Source organism: Phalangium opilio, unplaced genomic scaffold, assembly GCF_054372755.1.
Source record: "Phalangium opilio isolate 3A_F unplaced genomic scaffold, DU_Popi_V2 ptg000352l_1, whole genome shotgun sequence".
NCBI classification, from domain to species: domain Eukaryota; kingdom Metazoa; phylum Arthropoda; class Arachnida; order Opiliones; family Phalangiidae; genus Phalangium; species Phalangium opilio.
In genome coordinates this window covers 9654648-9667283 of record NW_028324228.1, presented here as the reverse complement: position 1 = coordinate 9667283, position 12636 = coordinate 9654648, and the positions used below count along the sequence as shown (strand labels likewise).

Here is a 12636-nt window from a genome sequence, read left to right as displayed (position 1 = left end):
CTTGGCTCGAAGTCTAGCGCGTTCGGATGTTAACCAAAAGGTTGGTGGTTCGATCCCAACCGGGAGCGGTTGTGTGAAATCTCACAGGTAACGTAAAAATCCAAAGTTTTTCCACAATACCTGACGAACATTTAATCTTTGGGCTTCCGTTGCGCAATGGTTAACGCCGTCGGCTGTTAACCGAAAGGTTGGTGGTTCGAGCCCACCCGGTAGCGGTGTTGTGAAATCTCACAGGTAACGTAAAAATCCAAAGTTTTTTAACAATACCTGACGAACATTTAATCTTTGGGCTTCCGTTGCGCAATGGTTAACGCCGTCGGCTGTTAACCGAAAGGTTGGTGGTTCGAGCCCATCCGGGAGCTGTGTTGTGAGGTCTTAGATGTAACGTAAAATTCAGAGTTTTTCCACAATACCTGACGACCATTTCATTTCTGAGCTTCCTTGGCTCGAAGGTTAGCGCGTTCGGATGTTAACCAAAAGGTTGGTGGTTCGAGCCCACCCGGCTGCCGTGTTGTGAAGTCTCAAATGTTACGTAAAAAGCCAAAGTTTTTCCAGAATACCTGACGAGCGTTTAATTTTCGAGCTTCCGTGGCGCAATGGTTAGCGCGTTCGGCTGTTAACCGAAAGGTTGGTGGTTCGAGCCCACCTGGGAGCGGTGTTGTGAGATCTCAAACGTAATGTCAAATGCCAAAGTTTTTCCACAATACCTGACGAACATTTAATCTTTGGGCTTCCGTGGCGCAATGGTTAGCGCGTTCGGCTGTTAACTGAAAGGTTGGTGGTTCGAGACCATCCGGGAGCGGTGTTTTGAGGTCTCAGATGTGACGTAAAAAGTCAAAGTTTTTCCACAATACCTGACGACCATTTAATTTTTGAGCTTCCGTGGCGCAATGGTTAGCGCGTTCGGCTGTTAACCGAAAGGTTGGTGGTTCGAGCCCATCCGGGAGCGGTGTTGTGAGGTCTCAGATGTGACGTAAAATTTCAAAGTTTTTCCACAATACCTGACGAACATTTAATCTTTGGGCTTCCGTTGCGCAATGGTTAACGCCGTCGGCTGTTAACCGAAAGGTTGGTGGTTCGAGCCCATCCGGGAGCGGTGTTGTGAGGTCTTAGATGTAACGTAAAATTCAGAGTTTTTTAAAAATAACTGACGAACATTTAATTTTTGGGCTTCCGTGGCGCAATGGTTAGCGCGTTCGGCTGTTAACCGAAAGGTTGGTGGTTCGAGCCCATCCAGGAGCGGTGTTGTGAGGTTTTAGATGTAACGTAAAATTCAGAGTTTTTTAAAAATACCTGACGAACATTTAATCTTTGGGCTTCTGTGGCGCAACGGTTAGCGCGTTCGGCAGTTAACCGAAAGGTTGATGGTTCGAGCCCACCCGGGAGCGGTGTTGTGAGCTCTCACATGTAACGTAAAAAGCCAAAGTGTTTCCACAATACCCGACGACCATTTAGTTTTTGGGCTTCCGTGGCGCAATGGTTAGCGCGTTCGGCTGATAACCGAAAGGTTGGTGGTTCGAGCCCATCCGTGAGCGGTGTTGTGAGGTCTCAGATGTGACGTAAAAAGTCAAAGTTTTTCCACAATACCTGACGAACATTTAATCTTTGGGCTTCCGTGGCGCAATGGTTAGCGCGTTCGGCTGTTAACCGAAAGGTTGGCGGTTCGAGCCCACCCGGGAGCGGTGTTGTGAGATCTCACATGTAACGTAAAAATCCAAAGTTTTTCCACAATACCTGACGAACATTTAATCTTTGGGCTTCCGTTGCGCAATGGTTAACGCCGTCGGCTGTTAACTGAAAGGTTGGTGGTTCGAGCCCATCCGGGAGCGGTGTTTTGAAGTCTCGGATGTGACGTAAAAAGTCAGAGTTTTTCCACAATACCTGACGACCATTTCATTTCTGAGCTTCCTTGGCTCGAAGTCTAGCGCGTTCGGATGTTAACCAAAAGGTTGGTGGTTCGAGCCCACCCGGTAGCGGTGTTGTGAAATCTCACAGGTAACGTAAAAATCCAAAGTTTTTCCACAATACCTGACGAACATTTAATCTTTGGGCTTCCGTTGCGCAATGGTTAACGCCGTCGGCTGTTAACCGAAAGGTTGGTGGTTCGAGCCCATCCGGGAGCTGTGTTGTGAGGTCTTAGATGTAACGTAAAATTCAGAGTTTTTTAAAAATAACTGACGAACATTAAATTTTTGGGCTTCCGTGGCGCAAAGGTTAGAGCGTTCAGCTGTTATTCAAAAGGTTTGTGGTTCGAGCCCATCCGGGAGCGGTGTTGTGAAGTCTCAGATGTGACGTAAATAGTCAAAGTTTTTCCACAATACCTGACGAACATTTAATGTTTGGGCTTCCGTTGCACAATGGTTAACGCCGTCGGCTGTTAACCGAAAGGTTGGTGGTTCGAGCCCATCCGGGAGCTGTGTTGTGAGGTCTTAGATGTAACGTAAAATTCAGAGTTTTTTAAAAATATCTGACGAACATTTAATTTTTGGGCTTCCGTGGCGCAATGGTTAGCGCGTTCAGCTGTTATTCAAAAGGTTTGTGGTTCGAGCCCATCCGGGAGCGGTGTTTTGAAGTCTCGGATGTGACGTAAAAAGTCAGAGTTTTTCCACAATACCTGACGACCATTTCATTTCTGAGCTTCCTTGGCTCGAAGGTTAGCGCGTTCGGATGTTAACCGAAAGGTTGGTGGTTCGAGCCCATCCGGGAGCGGTGTTGTGAGGTCTCAGATGTGACGTAAAAAGTCAAAGTTTTTCCACAATACCTGACGACCATTTCATTTCTGAGCTTCCGTGGCGCAATGGTTAGCGCGTTCGGCTGTTAACCGAAAGGTTGGTGGTTCGAGCCCATCCGTGAGCGGTGTTGTGAGGTCTCAGATGTGACGTAAAAAGTCAAAGTTTTTCCACAATACCTGACGAACATTTAATCTTTGGGCTTCCGTGGCGCAATGGTTAGCGCGTTCGGCTGTTAACCGAAAGGTTGGCGGTTCGAGCCCACCCGGGAGCGGTGTTGTGAGATCTCACATGTAACGTAAAAATCCAAAGTTTTTCCACAATACCTGACGAACATTTAATCTTTGGGCTTCCGTTGCGCAATGGTTAACGCCGTCGGCTGTTAACTGAAAGGTTTTTGGTTCGAGCCCATCCGGGAGCGGTGTTTTGAAGTCTCGGATGTGACGTAAAAAGTCAGAGTTTTTCCACAATACCTGACGACCATTTCATTTCTGAGCTTCCTTGGCTCGAAGTCTAGCGCGTTCGGATGTTAACCGAAAGGTTGGTGGTTCGAGCCCATCCGGGAGCTGTGTTGTGAGGTCTTAGATGTAACGTAAAATTCAGAGTTTTTTAAAAATATCTGACGAACATTCAATTTTTGGGCTTCCGTGGCGCAATGGTTAGCGCGTTCAGCTGTTATTCAAAAGGTTTGTGGTTCGAGCCCATCCGGGAGCGGTGTTTTGAAGTCTCGGATGTGACGTAAAAAGTCAGAGTTTTTCCACAATACCTGACGACCATTTCATTTCTGAGCTTCCTTGGCTCGAAGGTTAGCGCGTTCGGATGTTAACCGAAAGGTTGGTGGTTCGAGCCCATCCGGGAGCGGTGTTGTGAGGTCTCAGATGTGACGTAAAAAGTCAAAGTTTTTCCACAATACCTGACGACCATTTCATTTCTGAGCTTCCGTGGCGCAATGGTTAGCGCGTTCGGCTGTTAACCGAAAGGTTGGTGGTTCGAGCCCACCCGGGAGCGGTGTTGTGAGATCTCAAACGTAATGTCAAATGCCAAAGTTTTTCCACAATACCTGACGAACATTTAATCTTTGGGCTTCCGTGGCGCAATGGTTAGCGCGTTCGGCTGTTAACTGAAAGGTTGGTGGTTCGAGACCATCCGGGAGCGGTGTTTTGAGGTCTCAGATGTGACGTAAAAAGTCAAAGTTTTTCCACAATACCTGACGACCATTTATTTTTTGAGCTTCCGTGGCGCAATGGTTAGCGCGTTCGGCTGTTAACCGAAAGGTTGGTGGTTCGAGCCCATCCAGGAGCGGTGTTGTGAGGTTTTAGATGTAACGTAAAATTCAGAGTTTTTTAAAAATACCTGACGAACATTTAATCTTTGGGCTTCTGTGGCGCAACGGTTAGCGCGTTCGGCAGTTAACCGAAAGGTTGATGGTTCGAGCCCACCCGGGAGCGGTGTTGTGAGCTCTCACATGTAACGTAAAAAGCCAAAGTGTTTCCACAATACCCGACGACCATTTAGCTTTTGGGCTTCCGTGGCGCAACGGTTAGCGCGTTCGGCTGATAACCGAAAGGTTGGTGGTTCGAGCCCATCCGTGAGCGGTGTTGTGAGGTCTCAGATGTTGACGTAAAAAGTCAAAGTTTTTCCACAATACCTGACGAACATTTAATTTTTGGGCTTCCGTGGCGCATTGGTTAGCGCGTTCGGCTGTTAACCGAAAGGTTGGTGGTTCGAGCCCACCCGGGAGCGGTGTTGTGAAATCTCAGATGTGACGTAAAAAGTCAAAGCTTTTCCACAATACCTGACGAATATTTAATTTTTGGGCTTCCGTTGCGCAATGGTTAACGCCGTCGGCTGTTAACTGAAAGGTTGGTGGTTCGAGCCCATCCGGGAGCGGTGTTTTGAAGTCTCGGATGTGACGTAAAAAGTCAGAGTTTTTCCACAATACCTGACGACCATTTCATTTCTGAGCTTCCTTGGCTCGAAGTCTAGCGCGTTCGGATGTTAACCAAAAGGTTGGTGGTTCGAGCCCACCCGGTAGCGGTGTTGTGAAATCTCACAGGTAACGTAAAAATCCAAAGTTTTTCCACAATACCTGACGAACATTTAATCTTTGGGCTTCCGTTGCGCAATGGTTAACGCCGTCGGCTGTTAACCGAAAGGTTGGTGGTTCGAGCCCATCCGGGAGCTGTGTTGTGAGGTCTTAGATGTAACGTAAAATTCAGAGTTTTTTAAAAATAACTGACGAACATTTAATTTTTGGGCTTCCGTGGCGCAAAGGTTAGAGCGTTCAGCTGTTATTCAAAAGGTTTGTGGTTCGAGCCCATCCGGGAGCGGTGTTGTGAAGTCTCAGATGTGACGTAAATAGTCAAAGTTTTTCCACAATACCTGACGAACATTTAATCTTTGGGCTTCCGTTGCACAATGGTTAACGCCGTCGGCTGTTAACCGAAAGGTTGGTGGTTCGAGCCCATCCGGGAGCTGTGTTGTGAGGTCTTAGATGTAACGTAAAATTCAGAGTTTTTTAAAAATATCTGACGAACATTTAATTTTTGGGCTTCCGTGGCGCAATGGTTAGCGCGTTCAGCTGTTATTCAAAAGGTTTGTGGTTCGAGCCCATCCGGGAGCGGTGTTTTGAAGTCTCGGATGTGACGTAAAAAGTCAGAGTTTTTCCACAATACCTGACGACCATTTCATTTCTGAGCTTCCTTGGCTCGAAGGTTAGCGCGTTCGGATGTTAACCGAAAGGTTCGTGGTTCGAGCCCATCCGGGAGCGGTGTTGTGAGGTCTCAGATGTGACGTAAAAAGTCAAAGTTTTTCCACAATACCTGACGACCATTTCATTTCTGAGCTTCCGTGGCGCAATGGTTAGCGCGTTCGGCTGTTAACCGAAAGGTTGGTGGTTCGAGCCCACCCGGGAGCGGTGTTGTGAGATCTCAAACGTAATGTCAAATGCCAAAGTTTTTCCACAATACCTGACGAACATTTAATCTTTGGGCTTCCGTGGCGCAATGGTTAGCGCGTTCGGCTGTTAACTGAAAGGTTGGTGGTTCGAGACCATCCGGGAGCGGTGTTGTGAGGTCTCAGATGTGACGTAAAATTTCAAAGTTTTTCCACAATACCTGACGAACATTTAATCTTTGGGCTTCCGTTGCGCAATGGTTAACGCCGTCGGCTGTTAACCGAAAGGTTGGTGGTTCGAGCCCATCCGGGAGCGGTGTTGTGAGGTCTTAGATGTAACGTAAAATTCAGAGTTTTTTAAAAATAACTGACGAACATTTAATTTTTGGGCTTCCGTGGCGCAATGGTTAGCGCGTTCGGCTGTTAACCGAAAGGTTGGTGGTTCGAGCCCATCCAGGAGCGGTGTTGTGAGGTTTTAGATGTAACGTAAAATTCAGAGTTTTTTAAAAATACCTGACGAACATTTAATCTTTGGGCTTCTGTGGAGCAACGGTTAGCGCGTTCGGCAGTTAACCGAAAGGTTGATGGTTCGAGCCCACCCGGGAGCGGTGTTGTGAGCTCTCACATGTAACGTAAAAAGCCAAAGTGTTTCCACAATACCCGACGACCATTTAGCTTTTGGGCTTCCGTGGCGCAATGGTTAGCGCGTTCGGCTGATAACCGAAAGGTTGGTGGTTCGAGCCCATCCGTGAGCGGTGTTGTGAGGTCTCAGATGTTGACGTAAAAAGTCAAAGTTTTTCCACAATACCTGACGAACATTTAATTTTTGGGCTTCCGTGGCGCATTGGTTAGCGCGTTCGGCTGTTAACCGAAAGGTTGGTGGTTCGAGCCCACCCGGGAGCGGTGTTGTGAAATCTCAGATGTGACGTAAAAAGTCAAAGCTTTTCCACAATACCTGACGAACATTTAATTTTTGGGCTTCCGTTGCGCAATGGTTAACGCCGTCGGCTGTTAACCGAAAGGTTGGTGGTTCGAGCCCATCCGGGAGCGGTGTTGTGAGGTCTTAGATGTAACGTAAAATTCAGAGTTTTTTAAAAATAACTGACGAACATTTAATTTTTGGGCTTCCGTGGCGCAATGGTTAGAGCGTTCAGCTGTTATTCAAAAGGTTGGTGGTTCGAGACCATCCGGAAGCGGTGTTGTGAGGTCTCAGATGTGACGTAAAAAGTCAAAGTTTTTCCACATACCTGACGACCATTTAATTTCTGAGCTTCCGTGGCGCAATGGTTAGCGCGTTCGGCTGTTAACCGAAAGGTTGGTGGTTCGAGCCCATCCGGGAGCGGTGTTGTGAGGTCTCAGATGTGACGTAAAAAGTCAAAGTTTTTCCACAATACCTGACGACCATTTCATTTCTGAGCTTCCGTGGCGCAATGGTTAGCGCGTTCGGCTGTTAACCGAAAGGTTGGTGGTTCCAGCCCATCCGTGAGCGGTGTTGTGAGGTCTCAGATGTGACGTAAAAAGTCAAAGTTTTTCCACAATACCTGACGAACATTTAATTTTTGGGCTTCCGTGAAGCAACGGTTAGCGCGTTCGGCTGTTAACCGAAAGGTTGGTGGTTCGAGCCCACCCGGGAGCGGTGTTGTGAAATCTCACATGTAACCTAAAAATCCAAAGTTTTTCCACAATACCTGACGAACATTTAATCTTTGGGCTTCCGTTGCGCAATGGTTAACGCCGTCGGCTGTTAACCGAAAGGTTGGTGGTTCGAGCCCATCCGGGAGCTGTGTTGTGAGGTCTTAGATGTAACGTAAAATTCAGAGTTTTTTTAAAAATAACTGACGAACATTTAATTTTTGGTCTTCCGTGGCGCAATGGTTAGAGCGTTCAGATGTTATTCAAAAGGTTTGTGGTTCGAACCCATCCGGGAGCGGTGTTGTGAAGTCTCAGATGTGACGTAAAAAGTCAAAGTTTTTCCACCATACCTGACGAACATTTAATCTTTGGGCTTCCGTGGCGCAATGGTTAGCGCGTTCGGCTGTTAACCGAAAGGTTTGTGGTTCGAGCCCATCCGGGAGCGGTGTTGTGAGGTCTTAGATGTAACGTAAAATTCAGAGTTTTTTAAAAATAACTGACGAACATTTAATTTTTGGTCTTCCGTGGCGCAATGGTTAACGCCGTCGGCTGTTAACCGAATGGTTGGTGGTTCGAGCCCATCCGGGAGCTGTGTTGTGAGGTCTTAGATGTAACGTAAAATTCAGAGTTTTTTAAAAATACCTGACGAACATTTAATCTTTGGGCTTCTGTGGCGCAACGGTTAGCGCGTTCGGCAGTTAACCGAAAGGTTGATGGTTCGAGCCCACCCGGGAGCGGTGTTGTGAGCTCTCACATGTAACGTAAAAAGCCAAAGTGTTTCCACAATACCCGACGACCATTTAGTTTTTGGGCTTCCGCGGCGCAATGGTTAGCGCGTTCGGCTGATAACCGAAAGGTTGGTGGTTCGAGCCCATCCGTCAGCGGTGTTGTGAGGTCACAGATGTGACGTAAAAAGTCAAAGTTTTTCCACAATACCTGACGAACATTTTATTTTTGGGCTTCCGTGGCGCATTGGTTAGCGCGTTCGGCTGTTAACCGAAAGGTTGGTGGTTCGAGCCCACCCGGGAGCGGTGTTGTGAAATCTCAGATTTGACGTAAAAAGTCAAAGCTTTTCCACAATACCTGACGAACATTTAATTTTTGGGCTTCCGTGGCTCAATGGTTAGCGCGTTCGGCTGTTAACTAATAGGTTGGTGGTTCGAGCCCACCCGGGAGCGGAGTTGTGAAATCTCACAGGTATCGTAAAAATCCAAAGTTTTTCCACAATACCTGATGAACATTTAATCTTTGGGCTTCCGTTGCGCAATGGTTAACGCCGTCGGCTGTTAACCGAAAGGTTGGTGGTTCGAGCCCATCCGGGAGCTGTGTTGTGAGGTCTTAGATGTAACGTAAAATAAAGAGTTTTTTAAAAATAACTGACGAACATTTAATTTTTGGTCTTCCGTGGCGCAATGGTTAGAGCGTTCAGATGTTATTCAAAAGGTTTGTGGTTCGAGCCCATCCGGGAGCGGTGTTGTGAAGTCTCAGATGTGACGTAAAAAGTCAAAGTTTTTCCACAATACCTGACGAACGTTTAATCTTTGGGCTTCCGTGGCGCAATGGTTAGCGCGTTCGGCTGTTAACCGAAAGGTTTGTGGTTCGAGCCCATCCTGGAGCGGTGTTGTGAGGTCTTAGATGTAACGTAAAATTCAGAGTTTTTTAAAAATAACTGACGAACATTTAATTTTTGGTCTTCCGTGGCGCAATGGTTAGAGCGTTCAGCTGTTATTCAAAAGGTTTGTGGTTCGAGCCCATCCGGGAGCGGTGTTGTGAAGTCTCAGATGTGACGCAAAAAGTCAAAGTTTTTCCACCATACCTGACGAACATTTAATCTTTGGGCTTCCGTGGCGCAATGGTTAGGGCGTTCGGCTGTTAACCGAAAGGTTGGTGGTTCGAGCCCACCCGGGAGCGGTGTTGTGAGATCTCACATGTAACGTAAAAATCCAGAGTTTTTTAAAAAAGACCTGACGAACATTTTATCTTTGGGCTTCCGTTGCACAATGGTTAACGCCGTCGGCTGTTAACCGAAAGGTTGGTGGTTCGAGCCCATCCGGGAGCGGTATTGTGAGATCTCACATGTAACGTAAAAATCCAGAGTTTTTTAAAAATACCTGACGAACATTTAATCTTTGGGCTTCCGTTGCACAATGGTTAACGCCGTCGGCTGTTAACCGAAAGGTTGGTGGTTCGAGCCCATCCGGGAGCGGTGTTGTGAGGTCTCAGATGTGACGTAAAAAGTCAAAGTTTTTCCACAATACCTGACGACCATTTCATTTCTGAGCTTCCGTGGCGCAATGGTTAGCGCGTTCGGCTGTTAACCGAAAGGTTGGTGGTTCGAGCCCACCGGGGAGCGGTGTTGTGAAATCTCACATGTAACGTAAAAATCCAAAGTTTTTCCACAATACCTGACGAACATTTAATCGTTGGGCTTCCGTTGCGCAATGGTTAACGCTGTCGGCTGTTAACCGAAAGGTTGGTGGTTCGAGCCCATCCGGGAGCGGTGTTGTGAGGTCTTAGATGTAACGTATAATTCAGAGTTTTTTAAAAATACCTGACGAACATTTAATCTTAGGGCTTCCGTGGCGCAATGGTTAGCGCGTTCGGCTGTTAACCGAAAGGTTGGTGGTTCGAGCCCACCCGGGAGCGTTGTTGTGAGCTCTCACATGTAATGTAAAAAGCCAAAGTGTTTCCACAATACCCGACGACCATTTAATTTTTGGGCTTCCGTGGCGCAATGGTTAGCGCGGTCGGCTGTTAACCGAAAGGTTGGTGGTTCGAGCCCATCCGTGAGCGGTGTTGTGAGGTCTCAGATGTGACGTAAAAAGTCAAAGTTTTTCCACAATACCTGACGACCATTTAATTTCTGAGCTTCCTTGGCTCGAAGTCTAGCGCGTTCGGATGTTAACCAAAAGGTTGGTGGTTCGAGCCCACCCGGGAGCGGTGTTGTGAAATCTCACAGGTAACGTAAAAATCCAAAGTTTTTCCACAATACCTGACGAACGTTTAATCTTTGGGCTTCCGTGGCGCAATGGTTAGCGCGTTCGGCTGTTAACCGAAAGGTTTGTGGTTCGAGCCCATCCTGGAGCGGTGTTGTGAGGTCTTAGATGTAACGTAAAATTCAGAGTTTTTTAAAAATAACTGACGAACATTTAATTTTTGGTCTTCCGTGGCGCAATGGTTAGAGCGTTCAGCTGTTATTCAAAAGGTTTGTGATTCGAGCCCATCCGGGAGCGGTGTTGTGAAGTCTCAGATGTGACGCAAAAAGTCAAAGTTTTTCCACAATACCTGACGAACATTTAATCTTTGGGCTTCCGTGGCGCAATGGTTAGGGCGTTCGGCTGTTAACCGAAAGGTTGGTGGTTCGAGCCCACCCGGGAGCGGTGTTGTGAGATCTCACATGTAACGTAAAAATCGAGAGTTTTTTAAAAAAGACCTGACGAACATTTTATCTTTGGGCTTCCGTTGCACAATGGTTAACGCCGTCGGCTGTTAACCGAAAGGTTGGTGGTTCGAGCCCATCCGGGAGCGGTGTTGTGAGATCTCACATGTAACGTAAAAATCCAGAGTTTTTTAAAAGTACCTGACGAACATTTAATCTTTGGGCTTCCGTTGCACAATGGTTAACGCCGTCGGCTGTTAACCGAAAGGTTGGTGGTTCGAGCCCACCCGGGAGCGTTGTTGTGAGCTCTCACATGTAATGTAAAAAGCCAAAGTGTTTCCACAATACCCGACGACCATTTAATTTTTGGGCTTCCGTGGCGCAATGGTTAGCGCGGTCGGCTGTTAACCGAAAGGTTGGTGGTTCGAGCCCATCCGTGAGCGGTGTTGTGAGGTCTCAGATGTGACGTAAAAAGTCAAAGTTTTTCCACAATACCTGACGACCATTTAATTTCTGAGCTTCCTTGGCTCGAAGTCTAGCGCGTTCGGATGTTAACCAAAAGGTTGGTGGTTCGAGCCCAACCGGGAGCGGTGTTGTGAAATTACACAGGTAACGTAAAAATCCAAAGTTTTTCCACAATACCTGACGAACATTTAATCTTTGGGCTTCCGTTGCGCAATGGTTAACGCCGTCGGCTGTTAACCGAAAGGTTGGTGGTTCGAGCCCACCCGGTAGCGGTGTTGTGAAATCTCACAGGTAACGTAAAAATCCAAAGTTTTTCCACAATACCTGACGAACATTTAATCTTTGGGCTTCCGTTGCGCAATGGTTAACGCCGTAGGCTGTTAACCGAAAGGTTGGTGGTTCGAGCCCATCCGGGAGCTGTGTTGTGAGGTCTTAGATGTAACGTAAAATTCAGAGTTTTTTAAAAATAACTGACGAACATTTAATTTTTGGGCTTCCGTGGCGCAAAGGTTAGCGCGTTCAGCTGTTATTCAAAAGGTTTGTGGTTCGAGCCCATCCGGGAGCGGTGTTTTGAAGTCTCGGATGTGACGTAAAAAGTCAAAGTTTTTCCACATACCTGACGACCATTTAATTTCTGAGCTTCCGTGGCGCAATGGTTAGCGCGTTCGGCTGTTAACCGAAAGGTTGGTGGTTCGAGCCCATCCGGGAGCGGTGTTGTGAGGTCTCAGATGTGACTCAAAAAGTCAAAGTTTTTCCACAATACCTGACGACCATTTCATTTCTGAGCTTCCGTGGCGCAATGGTTAGCGCGTTCGGCTGTTAACCGAAAGGTTGGTGGTTCGAGCCCATCCGTGAGCGGTGTTGTGAGGTCTCAGATGTGACGTAAAAAGTCAAAGTTTTTCCACAATACCTGACGAACATTTAATTTTTGGGCTTCCGTGAAGCAACGGTTAGCGCGTTCGGCTGTTAACCGAAAGGTTGGTGGTTCGAGCCCACCCGGGAGCGGTGTTGTGAAATCTCACATGTAACCTAAAAATCCAAAGTTTTTCCACAATACCTGACGAACATTTAATCTTTGGGCTTCCGTTGCGCAATGGTTAACGCCGTCGGCTGTTAACCGAAAGGTTGGTGGTTCGAGCCCATCCGGGAGCTGTGTTGTGAGGTCTTAGATGTAACGTAAAATAAAGAGTTTTTTAAAAATAACTGACGAACATTTAATTTTTGGTCTTCCGTGGCGCAATGGTTAGAGCGTTCAGATGTTATTCAAAAGGTTTGTGGTTCGAGCCCATCCGGGAGCGGTGTTGTGAAGTCTCAGATGTGACGTAAAAAGTCAAAGTTTTTCCACAATACCTGACGAACATTTAATCTTTGGGCTTCCGTGGCGCAATGGTTAGCGCGTTCGGCTGTTAACCGAAAGGTTTGTGGTTCGAGCCCATCCGGGAGCGGTGTTGTGAGGTCTTAGATGTAACGTAAAATTCAGAGTTTTTTAAAAATAACTGACGAACATTTAATTTTTGGTCTTCCGTGGCGCAATGG

General features: G+C 47.1%; 7 non-coding genes across 7 annotated transcripts; all 7 read left to right on the top strand.

Annotated features, from left to right (window-relative positions):
* Positions 1 to 1462: 1462 nt before the first annotated feature.
* TRNAI-GAU (transfer RNA isoleucine (anticodon GAU)) lies at positions 1463 to 1535 on the top strand. The gene has a single exon. It is a non-coding gene; the product is annotated as a tRNA-Ile (tRNA).
* A 2129-nt stretch (positions 1536 to 3664) lies between these two features.
* Positions 3665 to 3737, top strand: TRNAN-GUU (transfer RNA asparagine (anticodon GUU)). The gene has a single exon. It is a non-coding gene; the product is annotated as a tRNA-Asn (tRNA).
* A 514-nt stretch (positions 3738 to 4251) lies between these two features.
* Positions 4252 to 4324, top strand: TRNAI-GAU (transfer RNA isoleucine (anticodon GAU)). The gene has a single exon. It is a non-coding gene; the product is annotated as a tRNA-Ile (tRNA).
* A 1249-nt stretch (positions 4325 to 5573) lies between these two features.
* On the top strand, positions 5574 to 5646 carry TRNAN-GUU (transfer RNA asparagine (anticodon GUU)). The gene has a single exon. It is a non-coding gene; the product is annotated as a tRNA-Asn (tRNA).
* A 660-nt stretch (positions 5647 to 6306) lies between these two features.
* TRNAI-GAU (transfer RNA isoleucine (anticodon GAU)) lies at positions 6307 to 6379 on the top strand. The gene has a single exon. It is a non-coding gene; the product is annotated as a tRNA-Ile (tRNA).
* A 1694-nt stretch (positions 6380 to 8073) lies between these two features.
* On the top strand, positions 8074 to 8140 carry TRNAI-GAU (transfer RNA isoleucine (anticodon GAU)). Its single transcript has one exon. It is a non-coding gene; the product is annotated as a tRNA-Ile (tRNA).
* A 1689-nt stretch (positions 8141 to 9829) lies between these two features.
* TRNAN-GUU (transfer RNA asparagine (anticodon GUU)) lies at positions 9830 to 9902 on the top strand. Its single transcript has one exon. It is a non-coding gene; the product is annotated as a tRNA-Asn (tRNA).
* Positions 9903 to 12636: the final 2734 nt, after the last annotated feature.